This window comes from Macrotis lagotis, chromosome X, assembly GCF_037893015.1.
Source record: "Macrotis lagotis isolate mMagLag1 chromosome X, bilby.v1.9.chrom.fasta, whole genome shotgun sequence".
Classification (NCBI taxonomy): Eukaryota; Metazoa; Chordata; class Mammalia; order Peramelemorphia; family Peramelidae; genus Macrotis; species Macrotis lagotis.
The window spans coordinates 679,841,389-679,858,624 of NC_133666.1; the positions used below are offsets into that span (position 1 = coordinate 679,841,389).

The window sequence follows — 17,236 nt, forward strand, 5'->3', positions numbered from 1 at the left end:
TATTTCAATCAACTGGCCTTCTGCATGTTCCTGAAATGCCACGTTATAAGCATCCCCTTCTGTGTCCTTGCATAGGGGTTCCCCCATGCCTCAGATGCATTCCTTTCTCCCCAGTCTTCCAGAATACCTAGCTTCCTTCAAAGCATATTCAGAGGTGTCAACTCCTTTAGAAGACTTTTTGTGAGCCCTTCTCCCAGTTATGCTGAGACTATTTCATATTTTGATGTACTTTCTTCAATTCATATTATATTCTGTCCCCTCACTACTACCAACTACTCCCCCCGCCCCTGTGGAAGCTAAGTTTCCAGAGGTCAAAGGCTATTTCATCTTTTTGTATTTTCAGTGCAGAATAGACAAAGTAATTAGTTTGCTACATGGTATAGAACAGTGGATAGAGTGTTGGGTTTGGAATCAGGAAGAAACATGGTCATGACTTCAAATCCAGATTCAGATACTTATTAGCTGTATGACCTTGGGCAAGTTACTTAACCCTGATTGTCTCACATCCAGGACTATCTCCAGTCTTCCTGATTCATATCTGGTCCCTGGACTCAGATGGCTCTGGAGGAGAAAGTGAGGCTGGTGTAATAGCACAGCCCCCCCCTCACTCAAATCCAATACATCTGCTTGTTATGGGATCACCTCCCTGATGTCATGGTGTTCTTCAAAAATGAAGGACAAACATTATTATTTACTAATATAGGAACTAATAAGAACAATAATTATTGAGCATGGCTAACACTGATGCGGTCCTTACCATGTGCACTGTGCTAAATGATTCAGAATTATCATCTTATTTGATCCTCATAATCCTGAAAGCTAGGTGCAAATATTACTTTCATTTTACAGATGAGAAAATTGAGGCAAACAGATCAAATGATTTACCCAAAGTCACACAGCTAGTGAGTGTCTGATTCTAGACTTACCACTGAGTTATTTTTAAAAGAAAAAAATGTAGATCACTTTGTCATCAAAGATTTGGTAGGAGTTACAAAAGGTTGGTAAATACGGAGAATTCATTTAACTCATGAAAAAAATCCAAACCTTCACTTGTAAAATTCTTCTGGGGAGCAGAAAAGTTGGATTCAAAAGAAATATCTTGGGGCGTCTAGGAGGCGCAGTGGATAGAGCACTGGCTCTGGAGTCAGTGGCCTTGGGCAAGCCACTCAACCTTGCCAAAAAAAAAAAAGAAATATCTCCTTCCTTCTTTTGAAGGCACAAAGGAAAAATGGTATTTTTGGATAACTGCTTAAATACTGGAAGGAATTTAACCATTTTGAGGCTGAGATGGTCTACCAATGAGTGAGGACAGGGGTAATCTAGACAAATAACTACTCCTTTTCCCTCCCTTCTCCCTTTATAGTCTTTCTGTAGTCACATAAACTTCCAGGATATTTCTCCAACCTGGGCTTTAGGATAAGATTGAGGCTCAAAAAGCCCCAAAGAGCCATGAAGACTAATAACCTCATTTCACAAATAAAGAATGTAAGATCTTGAAAGACTAAAGCACAAATAGAAATTATGTTTTTCTTTTCTTTGAGACATATGGATGCTTCTACCTACCTACCTATACATTTTTGGAGTTTTATGTTTACCCTACAAAGAACCCTGTTTCTAGAACTACGGAACCGAGATTGAAATCCTAACTACTTTTTTTTTTAGGTTTTTGCAAGGCAGTGGGGTCAAGTGGCTTGCCCAAGGCCACACAGCTAGGTAATTATTAAGTGTCTGAGGTCAGATTTGAACTCAGGTACTCCTGACTCCAGGGCTGGCGCTCTATCCACTGTGCTACCTAGCCATCCCGAAATCCTAACTATTAAGTCTCCTCCCTGGATGACCTTGGGCAAGTAATTAACCTTTCTGGGCCTCAGATTTGTAATCCATAAAATGAAATCCCTTCCAACTGTGAATTTATAATCCTATAATGTCATGACCTTTATTTTTTCCAAATAGTGAACATGTTGAACCCTGATTTGGGATGGAAATTTGAACTGCCAGCAGTAACAAGGCGTTAATTAAGGATAATAATTTCTTTAAAGGAGAAATATTGATTAAGAAAGTCTCAATTAATTCTAGTTGTAGAAAAAATTGTTTTCTCTATCTGAAGGATGCCACAAATTTCCAAACACCATTACTTCAAACACAATTGCATTATTCCAAAAACTGATCCACTATTATTCTGATCACTGTTGTGCCATTTTGAGTGATATAAAATGCCCTTATAATGAATGCTAGAATATATATCAAAGGAAATGGAAAAACCAGCAGCTTTTCTCCAAATCCATATAGTTTGAAATGTGGCAGATTCCTAAACAAGATATGGGACTTGCTGTGGATTTCATTACAGAAGTATCTGCAGCTGTTAAAGCATATGAAATTTAAATGACTTAATTATGTATTTTTTAAAAAGACTGTTAAAGAAGAGAAGAATAAGCTTAGTAATATGTAAACTGTGAAAAGGTTTCCTGTAAAACAGTCAACATCCCCTCTTCATAGAGCTCTCAGCTTTGAATCCTTGCTAATCTTTGTAGGCAGAGTGTTTTAAGTATAGCATTAAAACATTTCCTCCATTAAAGTCTCAGATGTGTCATCATTCAGAAGATCACAAGTTCTGAGCAAGTCTAAGACAAGAGCTCAAGGGCAGATTTGGTGGTTATCTGAGAGTCAGCCTCGAGAAGCTTGATGAGGTTTATCATTGTCAGGTTACCATAGAAGGAAAGCTGTTTTGGTTATGGTGACCCTGAAAATCATCTAACAAGTTAGAGGTTCATGTTGATCAGTCATTTCAGTTGTGTTAAACTCTTCATGAACCCTTTGGAGCTTTCTTAATAGAGATACTGGAGTGGTTTGTCATTTCCTTCTCCAGTTCATTTTATAGATAAGGAAACTGAGGCAACCAAGTGATTTGTTCAAGGTCATATAGCTCATAAGTATATAAGGCTGGATTTGAACTCAGAAAGATGAGTCTATCTCATTCTAGAGCCAACACTCCATTCATCATGGTTCCACCTAGCTGCTACAGGTTCATAACATTATATATTTAAAGCTGGAAGGGAATATAAAAGTTATCTAATCCTATAATACCTGATTTTTTACTAGGCTCTCCCATAGAGACTACAGATACTTTTACTATTATCTTTTAAGAGTCAAATGGGGGCAGCTAGGTGGCATTGTGGATAGAGCACTAGCCCTGAAGTCAGGAGGATTTGAGTTCATTTGATTACCTAGTTGTGTGACCTTGGGCAAGTCACTTAACCCCATTGCTTTAAATAAATAAATTTTTATAAAAAGAGTCAAATGGAATGTTGTAGAAATGCTGATTTTAATTGTTATTTTGGAAATACTGTTTAGAATGAGGTTCAGAATGAGAAAATTTAAAAAGACTGCTTTCCTACCTTGACTAAAAAGAATCTGGAGGAGCCAAGAGAAAGAACATAGAGGTATCTTCTTTGTCATATCTTTTGAAGAGGATGCCCAGGATTCTTGAGAAGAGATTTAATTTGGTATCCTAAGTGAACTAAATGTTATGAGACTAGGCTCACAGAAGAGAAGAGAAGTCACCTGTAGTTGAGGTCTGGCTATGTTTTTTCTTATTAGTTAAAGCATTGTAGATAATCATCTATGTCTTTGATCATTTGTTTCATTGTTAATATTGCACATTCAATAAGTAATTTTCATTTAATCCCAGGAGGTTAAGAAATTATGGGAGGGAGGGAGGGAGGGAGGGAGAGAGAGAGAGAGAGAGAGAGAGAGAGAGAGAGAGAGAGAGAGAGAAGAAACAACTACAGGGAAAGTAAGTTTCTACAATTTATAAAGTAAATAACATTTAATGAATAGGGTTGTTTAGGTATAGTAAATTCAGATATCTTGAAAATTTTACAGTTAATATGTTAGAAAAATATTTCTAGATTACCCTAAAATTCTAGATAAATTTAAATATGGATATGAGATAATTAGTAGACTAAAAAGTGACCCCAAAATTCATTTTGTTGACTGTTGTAGCATTGTATTCCATTCTTTTCATGGAAGTTAGCTAAAGCTCAGAAAAAATGAAGGCCCATGAACAATATCAAAGAAGTTATCAGGTATAAGAACTAAGATTCTTAGAACAGATGACTTGGAGAGTCATTAAGAATTATAGTATTAAAATACTGCATTATAATCTGTAATATGTTATAGGGGATGTGTAATGGTTTTCAAAAGAAAACTTTCCTTCTTCTTTACTTCTAAACTTTCCCTTTAGTACTTGCCTAGATACATTCCTCCTTGGATATCATACAGGCTCACTAGGGGTCTTTCCAACTTGGTAGGACATATGGGAAATAAACACCACAGGCATGTCTTTTGAGAGTCTAATATCACCTTTAGACTTTGTTGAGGCTTCAGAACAGGAATTCCATGGATCAGGCTGTTTTAGATAATTAGACCTTTAATATAGGAAAGCCTTTGCATTTCAATTCTTGAAACCTCTTAAAGTAATAAATTCCATATATTGGAACAAACCCTCAATTCTGGGCTGGGGGGTAGGGACTCCCTCAAGCAGAATCTACATACTAGTTAGTATAGTTCAAAGTAATCAATAGTATTTTAATTCTTCAAGGATATATTATTTCATAATATCAGTACCTCCTCTATCAATACACAGTCTTTTTTAGGACATAGAAGTTATTTTTGATTATATAGTCTGAAAACTGTTTTTAAGATCTTATTGAGATGCACAAGGCTTATTGCAATGGACTGCCTCTGCTCTAGACACACACTCTAACTGGTATTCCAAGACCCTCATTATTTTTCTGGAATCCTCTGCTTCTAGAATATTCTATGCTGGAAATTTCCACTTCATGCCTGCTTTTCTTGTGAATTTTCAGCATCTCTCTTCCCTAGAGGGAATTTCTGGCTATGAACACAATCCCATTCAGGGTTTCAGAGCCTTCTCTGGTTGTATCATTGATTGTCAGCTTCCACATTGTCCTTGAATGACCCTCTTTATTTGTCCTCCTTCCCCTCTCTTCTGTGTCCTTGATTACCCTTGTCGACCAGTGGATGGTTCATTTTGATCTCAAGTTCTCCTTTGTGTGACTTAATGACCTATGGCCAATGGTCTATTGTTTTTATCATTATTGTCCAGATTGTATTTTAAATTTTTTTTTCCTTTAATGAAATACTTCAAGTCCCAAAAGCAGCTTCATCAGACCATGACAGGGAGTTTCTGTGGCCAAAAAAATTAATTATCCTGTAGTTGACATAGTAACAATCCTCTGAGAATTGAGATTCCAGACCTGATTCTGACCAACAAGGATATGCCATTTGTTGAAATGGAAAAAATCAGGAACACTGGGGACAAATAGCTATTTCATGATAGAGACTGATATCTTAGAAGAGGACAATCATATAAAATCTCATATGTGCCCTGGATTTTGGGAGAAGAAATTTCAAAGGCCTGAGAGCAGGAGAGGTTGATACAATGTCCTAATATTTTGAAAGGAAAGTTGGTCTAAGAATGAAGGAAGTCTTTTTTTTTTATTCCAGTAATTCCACAAATTTTAAATTATTTAGCACTCAAGTAATATGCATTCTTTAGAATAAACTTTTGGCATAACAATGACATTTATGTAATACTTAAGAGTTTACCAATGATGCCTTTATAACATCAAGAGATCTTAAGGAAGGACCCTAAAAATATTGAGTGGAATTTTTACATAGAATTTCCAAGTGGACATGGATGCTAAGGAATCAGTATGGAGACTCAGTATATCTATTGAAATGAGAGTTGGAAAGTAAGCCAAGAGGGGGTGCTACATTTATTTTTGAATATATCCCTCCACTACCAGTTATTTTTTGCAGAAGCAGGCCACCAAAAGTAATGAATGCATCAGTGGGATCTGATAATATATCCAATGGTCTAAACTTATAGTCCTCTGCTGTTGCAAAGGAAAAAAAATGCATTTTGACATTTCTCCTGAGAGTGAACTTAGTCATGAAACTATACCACATTCAGTTCTGTTTTTTTAAAAAAAATTCTTCCTATTTATATTGTTGTTGCCATTGCATATATGTGCCTAGTTCTGCATACTTGATGCTATATCAGTTCACATGTCTTCCTGTGCTTCTCTGAATTTTTTATATCCAACATTTCTTGTAGCAAAGTAATTCAGTATATGTATGTACCACATTTTGTTTATCCATGTCCTCATCAATGATAATCTATTTTGCTTTCTGTCTATATAACAAAAAGGGAGGCTAAGGGTATAGGAGACTTTTCTTTCTGTTTTTCCACCTAGATACTTAGTAGATAATCCCCCCTTTGTAATAGCATCCTTCCAGTGCCTAACACAATCCAGGCAGGGGGTACTCAATCAACTCTAGTTGAAAGATGGCTAGTTCTAAATTCCTTTCAAGAACAGTTTGGTTCAGTCCTGTGGCTGTCTTTCCATAGCTTCTCCAACATTCACTCAACATCCATCTTGTTTCATCTTTGCCAATTTGCTGTGGAGAAGGGAGCACTCATTGAGATCAGAGCTCCACTGAAGTATTTAGAGTTTGCAAAGTACTGATCTTTACAATGAGAAGCAGCATGACACAGTGGATGTCACAGAGCTGGCCACAGAGCCAGGAAAGACTGGGATCAAGATCCATCCCTGCCATACAATGGTTGTGTGAGTCACTTAATCTCTGTGCCCCCAGGCAACCCTCTAAGAATCTAAATTGCCCAGGATGTAGACTTCTTCATGAAGGGTTCCTGCCCCCCCAGTGATGAAATCACAGGACCATTAAAAAAATTCCTCACAACATTAAATGAACTGAAGCTTAGAACTTAATTCTAAATCTTGGTCGATAAAGAAACTGTACTCTCCTAGGAGGAATGTGATAAAAACACAAATATTTTTCAAAGTTTCTCATGGGCCATTTTGAAGTTGGGAAAAAAAAGATGGTATATTTATCAAAGTAAGGAATTAAAATAAACATTATGAACAAAATTCCTTTCTCCTCTGAAAGCTTCCTTATTTTGATTGCCTGATTCTTCATGTATTCCCTTTTATTCCTTTGGGTTCCCTGTCTCACTTTTGCTAACAGTTAATATCACACAACACTGACTTTGAACTTCTTAATTAATAATGCCTTGAATAATCAATGCCTTGAACTCTGGGGTGACCCCTCAAGATTTCATGATTTCAGACTACCACCAAATGATGATTTCAAAATCTCTCCTTCTCCTTACCTGAGGTGTTTTCACACAATTATCTTCTTTATTTGAGGCTGTCTCATAGTATCAGCAAATGCATAACTTGCTGCTATATGAAATTCAACTTGATTGAACTAGATCTCATTTTTCTCTATCAGTCTTTACCACCCCTCCTTTTCCTTATCTCCTTTACAGACAACATGATCCTCCAGCAAATGAACTCCTGAGTTAAGGTATTTGCTAGATCTTGTTATTTCTTTCTTCATAAATTCTTCTGGAACCTACCCTCTCTCTCAGTCTACCTATGCATACCTTACTTTTTCATTTTTATCACTTAGAACTATTAAAAATTCCTAAGTCACTATTGCTTGCTCTAGTAATAAAAGTTTAAAATTCCTTCTTTGGTTAATTCCTTCTCAAATATCACCTAACATTGTTTCAAATGATAAGTAGTCCAAATGTTAGTTGATTGATAGCACTACTAATGATTGCTATAAGAACTAGAAGATAGGTCTTTGCTACAAAAGGATTTTTATCAGTGAAAACTAGCCAATAGTGAAAAACACATTCTATTCTACAGGTTCAAGTATAATCAAGGGCTATAGAAGTTCAGAGAAGACAGAGATAAAATATATGCATACTATATGGCAGTATAGTTAAATATTTAAAAAGAAAGTTAATTGCAATAGAGATCTCGACAATAAAATAACTTTTGGGAGAACAGGGAGGATAATGTGACCCTTTCAGAATTAGATAAATCAAATAGAAGAAAAATAACAAAGAAATTGAAGATCTAAGAGAATACTGGAAAAATTAGATATAATAGACCTTTGTGACAACTAAATAGGAATCATTAGATCATTTGTATACTATATATATATATATTATATTTATATTACAGATTCACATGATTCATTTATAAAAACTGATCTCATATTAGAATGCAAAGCAGGGAGAAAGCACTGAGTTGTTCACTAAGACTTGTCTGGAGTTAGGTATTAAAAAATTACAGAATTTTAAAAACTAGAGGGGGAAAAATGGAAAAGGCATTTTTTAGGTAGGAAGAATAAAGCATAGATCCATAAATGTAAAAGACATGATAATAGTAGTATTTTTGATAATTTAAGATTTTGGTCCCTTCTTTACAAAAATTACAAATCTATATTTATCAAACTAAAATCCTTCTAAGGTAATGTCAATTTTGAATCAAGGTCAACCACTCCTAGATTAAGATAATGTAATTTCTTTAGGAACATTCCATTTAGTACTTTAACTTTGCATATTCCAAACCATTCAATGTTAGCATAAACATTGATGGATAATTTTGCTAGCCTCTTTCAAAAAACAACATTCAGGCCAACAAATATCTCTCAGGTAAAATACTAAGACCATCCAAAATTATGATAAATAATTCACATTTTTTCCCAAGACCTTTTTCAAATCCAAAGCTTATAATACTCATTCTAAATTGCTGGAAATATTTTAAGCCAATAAATCATCATGAAGAAAAAGTCAGAAATTACATTTTTTTTCTAATACAGACCCTTAAAATGTCTTAAAGAAAAGGTGCCATTAATGTACTTAAAATGACATTCCTATTATTAAAATTCTTCCCTCTTCCCCCCTCCCCATTCATTCAGGGAATTTATTAGACATCATTTGAGAGATTTACACAAAAGCTTCAACTTTTTAATGATGTCCTAAGTTGAGAAAACAGAGTACAAAGAAGTAAATCTATACATACTTAACTCAAAAGGAAAAGGAAAAACACCCAATGTGTGTTCAAGTGATTTTCATAGTCATTAGAGCACCAAAGAGTTTCCCACAGATTTGTGTAATAGTTTCAGCAGAACTCTATTTATTTTCAGTTTAAGTCACCAAATGTTATTTTGAAAAAAATTTAAGTGTTTATCATTGTGCTGACATAATTGTAAATAGAAAAGTCAGAGTTATGGTACAAATTTATTCCCACAAGTCCCTGTTGAGAGATTCAAGCTGCTCAGATGTATCCTGAGCACTGTTCAACTGAGGGACAGATGGAATGTCTCTTGCCTTCTTCTCTGGTCATCCACTTAACCTCGTAATGATAGTCTAATTAATGGGTGTAAATTAAGTAGGGGGACTGATCAAGCACCCTGAATAAGGGTATGAATCTTCTCTGTGCAAGTCAACATTTTGAGGAATCATATCCTTGAGAATCAAGAGAATAGATGACTTGATGTATTAGAAAATGCCATGAACATAATCTTTGAGGAACTGGCTCTAGATGTCATATAGAATGCCTACATTGTCGAGGGGGAAACTTGATCCTGCCAACTGGGTATGTCATGTTATTCTCAGCTTGCTTCATTTTCTTCATTCGAAGTCCAGGCTAAGAAAGATAGCACTAACAATAGATAGCTAACAAGATCCATTAGTGTTCTTATACCATCAACAGCAAGGGCTCTAGAACACTAGATGGGCCTCCTACCTCTATACTCTCTGGCAAAATTATGGGAGGAAATAGATGAGCATCCCACTGGGTGGGGCAAGTATGGATAGGTTATGGTTTATATTTTTGGAGGGAATATGCACATGGGAGTGGTACAGTAATTAAATAGGATGTAGTAAAGGTTTTCTAAAAAAGAGCCCTTGAAAATATTTTTAAACAGATCTTAAAAATGAAGCAAGTATTTTTTAAAAAAATGTTTTAGTATTTGAGCAATACTGATAAACTACTGCCTAGTCATACTAGACAATGAGAACCCAATACTTTGAGAATGAGTGGATGTGCCTACATGCCTAGTTTTATCCAACATATGGAAGTTTGGGGAGCCAGCTGTCCTCCATGAGTGACTAAGGGTACTGGGATGTTGAAGAGCTCTCTGACTGAGGAGTTGGAATAAAATACAATATGAAGGGTCCAAGTGAACCACCTCTTTCTCCCTCTTGAGGAGCTTTAGTGGAGTGGAAGGTAGGAGATCAACTACAGCTGTCTTATCTTCCTACCAGCCACCAGGTAGACCTGAGTGCATGGTGCCTGTTTCTTTTATGTTTCTTCTTTCCTGATCTTAGATGAATGAAGATCCTGGGATGGAACAATCTGGGTAATAATCTTGTGAGTTCTGGAAGGTCAGAGGAAAAACCCAAAGGTTCTTCTAGTAAGTGGAGTTAGTAGTAGACACTGGATTCAGTTAGCATCAGTAGTTGAGTGTGGGAGGAGCTTGCTGTGAGGAGAGACCTATTTGACCCATCCCACCAGGAGAGGGACCTTTGAGCTGACTCCCTGCCTGCACAAAGCTAGGTCATCTGAGCAAGGGAGTAATTTGTTCTTTGCTACACTCAGAAGTGAACTTGGTAGAAGCTCCTTGAGGGAGAAAAGAATTCATAGGGCTGAGCCAGGAAAGAAATCCTAAAGTATCCCTTGGTTGCTACATATATGTCTTCATATCCACTTTTCCCAGACACACACACACGCACACACACACTCATATTCATTCTCTCTCTCTCTCTCTCTCTCTCTCTCTCTCTCTCTCTCTCAATTTTTTTCTTTTTGGTTTTTATAAGGCAACGGGATTGAGTGATTTGACACACAGCTAGGTAATTATTATTAAATGCCTGAGGTCCTCCTGACTCCAGGGCTGTTGCTCTATCCATTGTGCTACCTAGCTGTTAACTCCTTCCTCACCCCCCCCCCCCCATCTCTGTCTCTGTCTCTCTGTCTCTCTCTGAATTCATCCCTCAGTTTGGGATGAATATACTCAGTTTAAACTTGAGTATACTTTTCCTATGGGAGAGAAAACTGAAAACATCTCCCATTTTTGCAGAATATTTTGAACTTGTGACCTTGTTATACCTGCTCAGTGAATATCTTTTTTGTAAAGTGAATAAGGATCAACTGATTAATCAATAATAGGATGCGTATACCAGACTGGGAGGGAGGCATCTGAGCAATAAAGATTTGGAACCTCTCACAACCCTGAGGAAGGAGCTGTCGATTATCTTCAGAGGACCCAATGTGAGTGGGAATATGGAGATCAGAGGAGGCACTACAATGGATTAAAATCTGCAATTTCATAAGGCCTTCCACTGAAGTCTCAAGAAGGAAATGTAAAATATGCTGTCACTACTTAGAGAAGTCACTTCACTTCAAGAGACTTCAGTTCCCTTAATCTGGACAACCAAGGGCTTCAACTAAATGGCCTCTGGGATCCTTTCCAGTTTTTAAATCTAGGATCCTAACTCAGGAAGAACAAACCCATGACCTAAAGTTGTTCTGAGTTTAAAATGAAGGAGAAGAAGTTTTCTATAAATTTCATTTGTAAATGATAGGCCAAACAAGGTCAAGCTCATTTAGGCAGACTTTGCAATTTTCATTTTATTTTTATAGCATTCCCTCACTTCTTATGAGTTCTGCTCTTGCAACTCCAGTTGGTCATCAATTTCATGTGCCCATGATCTCATTCTTTCCTCAATGTGGTGGACTCTCTCTTCTTTTGGTGACCTCCCTTCCTCTTTCCCCCCCCTCCTTGGGCTGTGGGTAAAGGCCAAATGCAATGTTCCTTCAAGTATTGCATTTTTTCAGTATTTAGTCAGTTCCACATTTTGTGCCCTCTGCCCCATTTATTCTCTCTACACCTGCCTCATTTCTGGAGTGCTTTAACATTATTAAATGACACAACACCACAAACAACTACCTTAGTAACAGATGGGGAGGAGAGAAAAGAGGAAAAAACAACAACAAAATAAAGGAACTAAGCTAAGAAGGTGTCAAATTCTAAGGGTCCCTCTTTTGCAAGCAGCCCTAAGAGCTTTGCTTCTCATACTTGGATAGAAATCATTGGATCCGAGATTTGGGACTCAAAGAGCCTTCATCTAATCCAATCCCCTCATTTAAAATTATGGAGACTGAGGTTCAGGGAGGTTAAAGAGTGACTCAGCATTTAAAATTAGAACTGGAAAGGTTCTCAAGAGGACAAATTTACATTTTACAACCACATTTTACAAATAAGGAAATTGAGGTCCAAGAGGGTGAAGGAACTAGGATCACAGAGCTGAAATAGGAAGGGACATTGGAGGCCATCTTATCCAACCCTCTCATTTTAAAGAAGAGAAAACTGAGGACCAGGAGCAGTAATGTGACTTAGGGTCATAGATCTAATGCTGGAGAAGACCTCAGAGGCCATGGCATTCAATTCCCTTTTTTTATAACTAAGGCAACTGAGACCCAAGAAGGTGAAGTGTCTTGCCAAATTAAGATCACACAGGCCTCACTCTCTATCCCCAAGATCTTCTCATGACTTTTCAACAGATTTCTATAACCTCTCCTTCTAAATGGTGAATCTCTCCCCAGATGCTCAATATGAGGAAGTATCTAAGTAAGCCATGCTCAATTCAATCTGTGACTCCATCTTGCCCCTAGGTGAATACCTTCCCTTCTTCCTTCACATTTTTCAGTTCCCTTTTATGCATTGCCTTTCCTCACTCAAGTATAAACTTGTTGAGGGCAGAGACTGTCTTTTTTCCTTATATTTTAATTTGAGAATTTAGCACAGAGTCTGGCACATAGTAAGCACTTTATAAATATTGTTATTATCCATCCAACAATCCATCCATCTCCATCCAACCATCCACTCATCCATCCATCCATCCATTCATCTACCATCCAATCACTGAACAATCATCAGAAGGAACTATCTGACTCCAGATCCTCTGCTGACACACCCAATATTCTTTCCATAGTACCATGCTACGTCTTCACTAAAGATCCAATAGAGATGTCACATTTGAGAATATGTCTTTTTTATCCTGTACCCTAATCCCCCAAGGATTGGTATCCAAATATTGAAAAGGTCAATGGAATAGGAAGGGGAAGCAAGTAAGGAACACATCAACAGTTAGTAGTAACTAAGATGAAGTTTGCTTTCTTCATAAAGAAAATGGTATCTAATAAATGTTTATCAGACACCTTTTTTTCTCAAATAATCTCTGCACTTGTGGGTTTTCTTTGACTTTTGAGAGACATAGAGATATAGACAGTGGCTTGATAGAGAGAACATTGATTGGATTTGTATTCAGGGATATATACCTGGGTTCTAATCCTCCCTATATCCACTGAGGAGTGCCAGCCCTGAAGTCTACTTGAGTTCAAACTCATCTTCAGATACTTACCAGCTGTGTGACCTTGAGTAAGTCACTTAACCCTGATCACCTCATAACCAGGGTTACTTCCAGTCCTAATGATATATATCTGGCCACTGGACTCCACGGTTCTGGAGGAGAAAGTGAGGTTGGTGACTTAGCACCCCCGCCCCACTCAAATCCAATTCAAGTATATTTCTTTGTCCCTGATGTCATGGTCTTCTTTGAAAACAAGACAAACATTATCAGGTAACCACCAGCTTGTCATTTCCTTAAGAACCTCTTTGTGCTCTGTTTCCTAAAGTGTGGAATGAGGAGGTTGGATTTGATAACCTCCTAGGTCCCTTTCTGCATAAAATCTAATGATTCTATGATCTCATCACCACAGAGTAGAAAAAACTTGTACTTTAGAAGAAGAAAAAGGGAGCTATCCACATAGCCAGAGGTCCTGGCCTAATCTGCAAGCTGTGAATGTCCCTAAGTGTCAATCAACAATCCCAAACATCACTATTCCTTCCTCAAATGGTGAAGAGGAAGAAGAGAAGGGAGAGGCCAAGCCTGATTATATACTTTAAGCCAGAACCTGGTTTGACAAATGGGAAAAAATCCCCAAGATTCTAGAGTTTAGAAGGAATTCCAGCCCAATCAGTCTTCCCTGCAACCCCCATTCTGCCTTTATTTAATTAATTAGACATTTCAATTGTTACTTCTGAAGGTTCTGCTGTTAATAATAGGACAATTGCATATAATTTCTCCCACTGATGAAAAGACCATCGAGAACGGCATTCTTTATAGCCTCTAAAAATTCTCTGAAAATCAGAGTATTCCGCTATTAACAGGATCTTTTTTTTGATGGCGATGATGATAATTGAGATGATGCCTAAATGTTTCCAAAATTAAAGAATGGCAATACCCCATGCTGATCAAATGGAGGTAATATGAAACATCATAGAAAAAGATAGCACTTCTTAAGTTAGTGCTCTGAAAAGCTTTCTTTAGCTAACAACAAGATATTCATCAAATAAGGCACCTTCTATGCCCAATATACTGTGCACTGTTCAGTACTGGGGAGGCAGGGAATGTACAATATGAGTAATGAAAAAATGATCAAGCCTCTTAATAATGATGAAGATGATGACCGATAACATTTACATGATGCTTTAAGATTACCAAAGGCAAATACTCTCCTTTTATTCATACAACAACCCAGAGAAGTCAATGCTATTATTTTACAGAGGAGGAAATTGATGCAGACAGAGGGTAAGTGACTTGCCTAAGGTCACATAGATAATAATTATCTGAGGCTGGATATTAAATTAGCTCTTCCTGACTTCATGTCCACCACTGTGCCCTTAACTGCCATGTCCCTGATCATATGATTATACTGTCAAGACTTCATCCTAAAAATATAAAAGGACCTACTTATGTAAAAATAACAGCTGTCTTGTCATAGCAATAAACTGGTAAATTTCCATCTCCAAATTTAAAATGGCAATTAAATTTTAATTAATTTTATTGACATTTTTATAATACCTAATTTCTGAATGTATTCCTCTTTTTCTTCTCTTTCCCTTAAAGAGCCACACTTTTGTAAGAAATATTAAAAAAAATAGAAAGATGCGGTTGAGTAAAACTAATTGACACATCAACCAAGCCTGAAACTACACTTCCTCACCTCTGCAGAAAAAAGGAATGAAGTCAGTTTTCTTATAACTTCTTTGGGGACACAAATTTGTTCTTTATGATTATGCAGTGTTTGGATTTTCAGTAAACATTTATTAAACACCTCCTGCATGTAAAGTATCTTGCAAGCTACAAGGATAAAGAAGAATTGAAAAAATACATCCCTGATTTCAAGAAGTTTTATTCTATGGGAAGGGAGCCAATATGACCATGAGCAGAAAAATACAAAACCTTGTGTTAATAAATGGAATGGGATCAGCGTAGATGGTGATGCCTGAAAAATGTTTGAAGGAAGCCAGGAACTTTTCAAGGGATGGTAAGGAAGGGCACATTTCAGTCATAAAGGAGCATTAGTACAAAAGCATGGAGATTGGATATGGAATTGATGTTTGTCCTTCATTCTTTTTTTTTTTTAGTTTTTTGCAAGGCAATGGGATTAAGTGACTTGCCCAAGACCACACAGCTTAGGTAATTATTAAGTGTCTGAGGCTGGATTTGAACTCAGGGCCTGTGCTCTATCCATTGTGCCACCTAGCTGCCCTGTCCTTCATTCTTGAAGAAGATTGTGACATCAGGGCAGGTGATGCCATGACAAGCACATGAATTGGATATGAGTGGGGGGAGGCGGGCTCTGTGCTAAGTCACCAACCTCACTTTCTCCTTCAGAGCCATCTGGGTCCAGTGATCAGATATGAATAAGGATGACTGGAGATGGTCCTGGATGTGGGGAAGTCAGGGTGAAGTGACTTACCAAAGTCACACCACTAGTCAGTGGCAAGTGCTGAGACTGAATTCAAATATAGGTCTTTCAGACTCCAAGGTCAGTACTCTATTCACTGTGCCATTGAGCTGCCCCTTATGGGAAACAACCATGAGAACTATTTGTTTGACTGGAAACCAAAGCACATGGAGGAAAATAATATAGAATGCCTGGAAAGTTGGGTGAGAGTAAGGTTACAAAAAGTTGTGAATGTCAGGCTAAAGATTTTGTACTTTCTCCTAGAGGCAATGGAGAACCACTGAAGATTTTTGAGTTGGGACAGTTGACTTGGTCAGGTCTATGTTTCAGAAAAATTAATTTGGCAGCTTTATGAAAGGAGGAGGATGGACTGAAAAGGGAAGAGACTTGGAGGGACACTATTATGGAGATAGAGGGGTGGTGAGGGCTTTATGTAACACAGAGACTAAGAATAGGGTCTTCCATTTAATTAAAAAAATAATTAATTAATTGCCAGATACTGGGCAAAATAAAACAGTCTCTGCTGTCAAGGCATTTACATTTTACTATTTATAAAAAACCTTAGAGAAGGAAATGGGTGTGAAGGATGTGAAAAAAACTGATAAGATGATTCAACTGATTTTAAATGAGGACAAGAATTGAATCCATACAGAATTGTTTTGAGGTTGTTTTGACATACACTGTGAGAACTTCAAAGAGCTATATGTTAGTTATCACCATCATCCTTATCATCATCAATACAGGACTTGAAAAAGAAAAGAATCAAGGAAAACTCCAAGTTTCGCATCTGGGTAGGGCAAAGTAGATAGCATAATCAAAAGAAAAAGAGAAATTTGTTGAAGAATGGTTTGGGGGGGAAATATGGATTCCATTTTAGGCATGCTTGTATTTGAGATGCATAGAGATGTCCACAAAATAAGGAGAGGAAAAATATAATTTAGTAATAAGGAATTAGAGACAAAAAAATTTGAGATATATCCGTCTCCTATCTGCAGATCATTAATACATTCTTTGAGAAAAGAATTAGGAAGTGCTGAGTATCAAAAATAATAACCAAAAATGAAATTAACTGTATTATAACCATGGAAAATACTCATTACCAGCTGAATCAGCTATCTATGTACAGATTAGATCACTTCAGAACAAAGATAAAAATTCATGCGAAACTAGAAGGAACAAAAATTAAAAACAATCTATTTACAATTAAACCAATTCCAACCTTTTTTTAAAAAAATGATATTAGAAAAAGGATGGAGGGAACAACTGACAACAATTATAATAATTTCACATAAAAGTTTAATATAAATCAATTGCTATAACAAGGAAACTAAAAGAATGCCTTTATCAGCAAACACTCAACTTACTCGCCAAGTGGAATGATATGGCAGCCAAGAGCAAAAGTGGTTTTGTTTAAGTTCCTCTATAAAATCTTTCAGAGGATTATGAGCCACATCACCTTGTAAAACGGTTAGAAGCAGTAGAGGAATACATAATTTTAAAGAAAGCATGGT

The 17,236-nt window shown here is 36.8% G+C and overlaps 1 protein-coding gene across 5 annotated transcripts in view; it reads right to left on the reverse strand.

The window, feature by feature from the left end:
* TAOK3 (TAO kinase 3) overlaps window positions 1–17,236 on the reverse strand; it is a 238,801-nt gene that overhangs the window by 157,315 nt on the left and 64,250 nt on the right. The gene's annotated exons all lie outside the window — the stretch shown is intronic.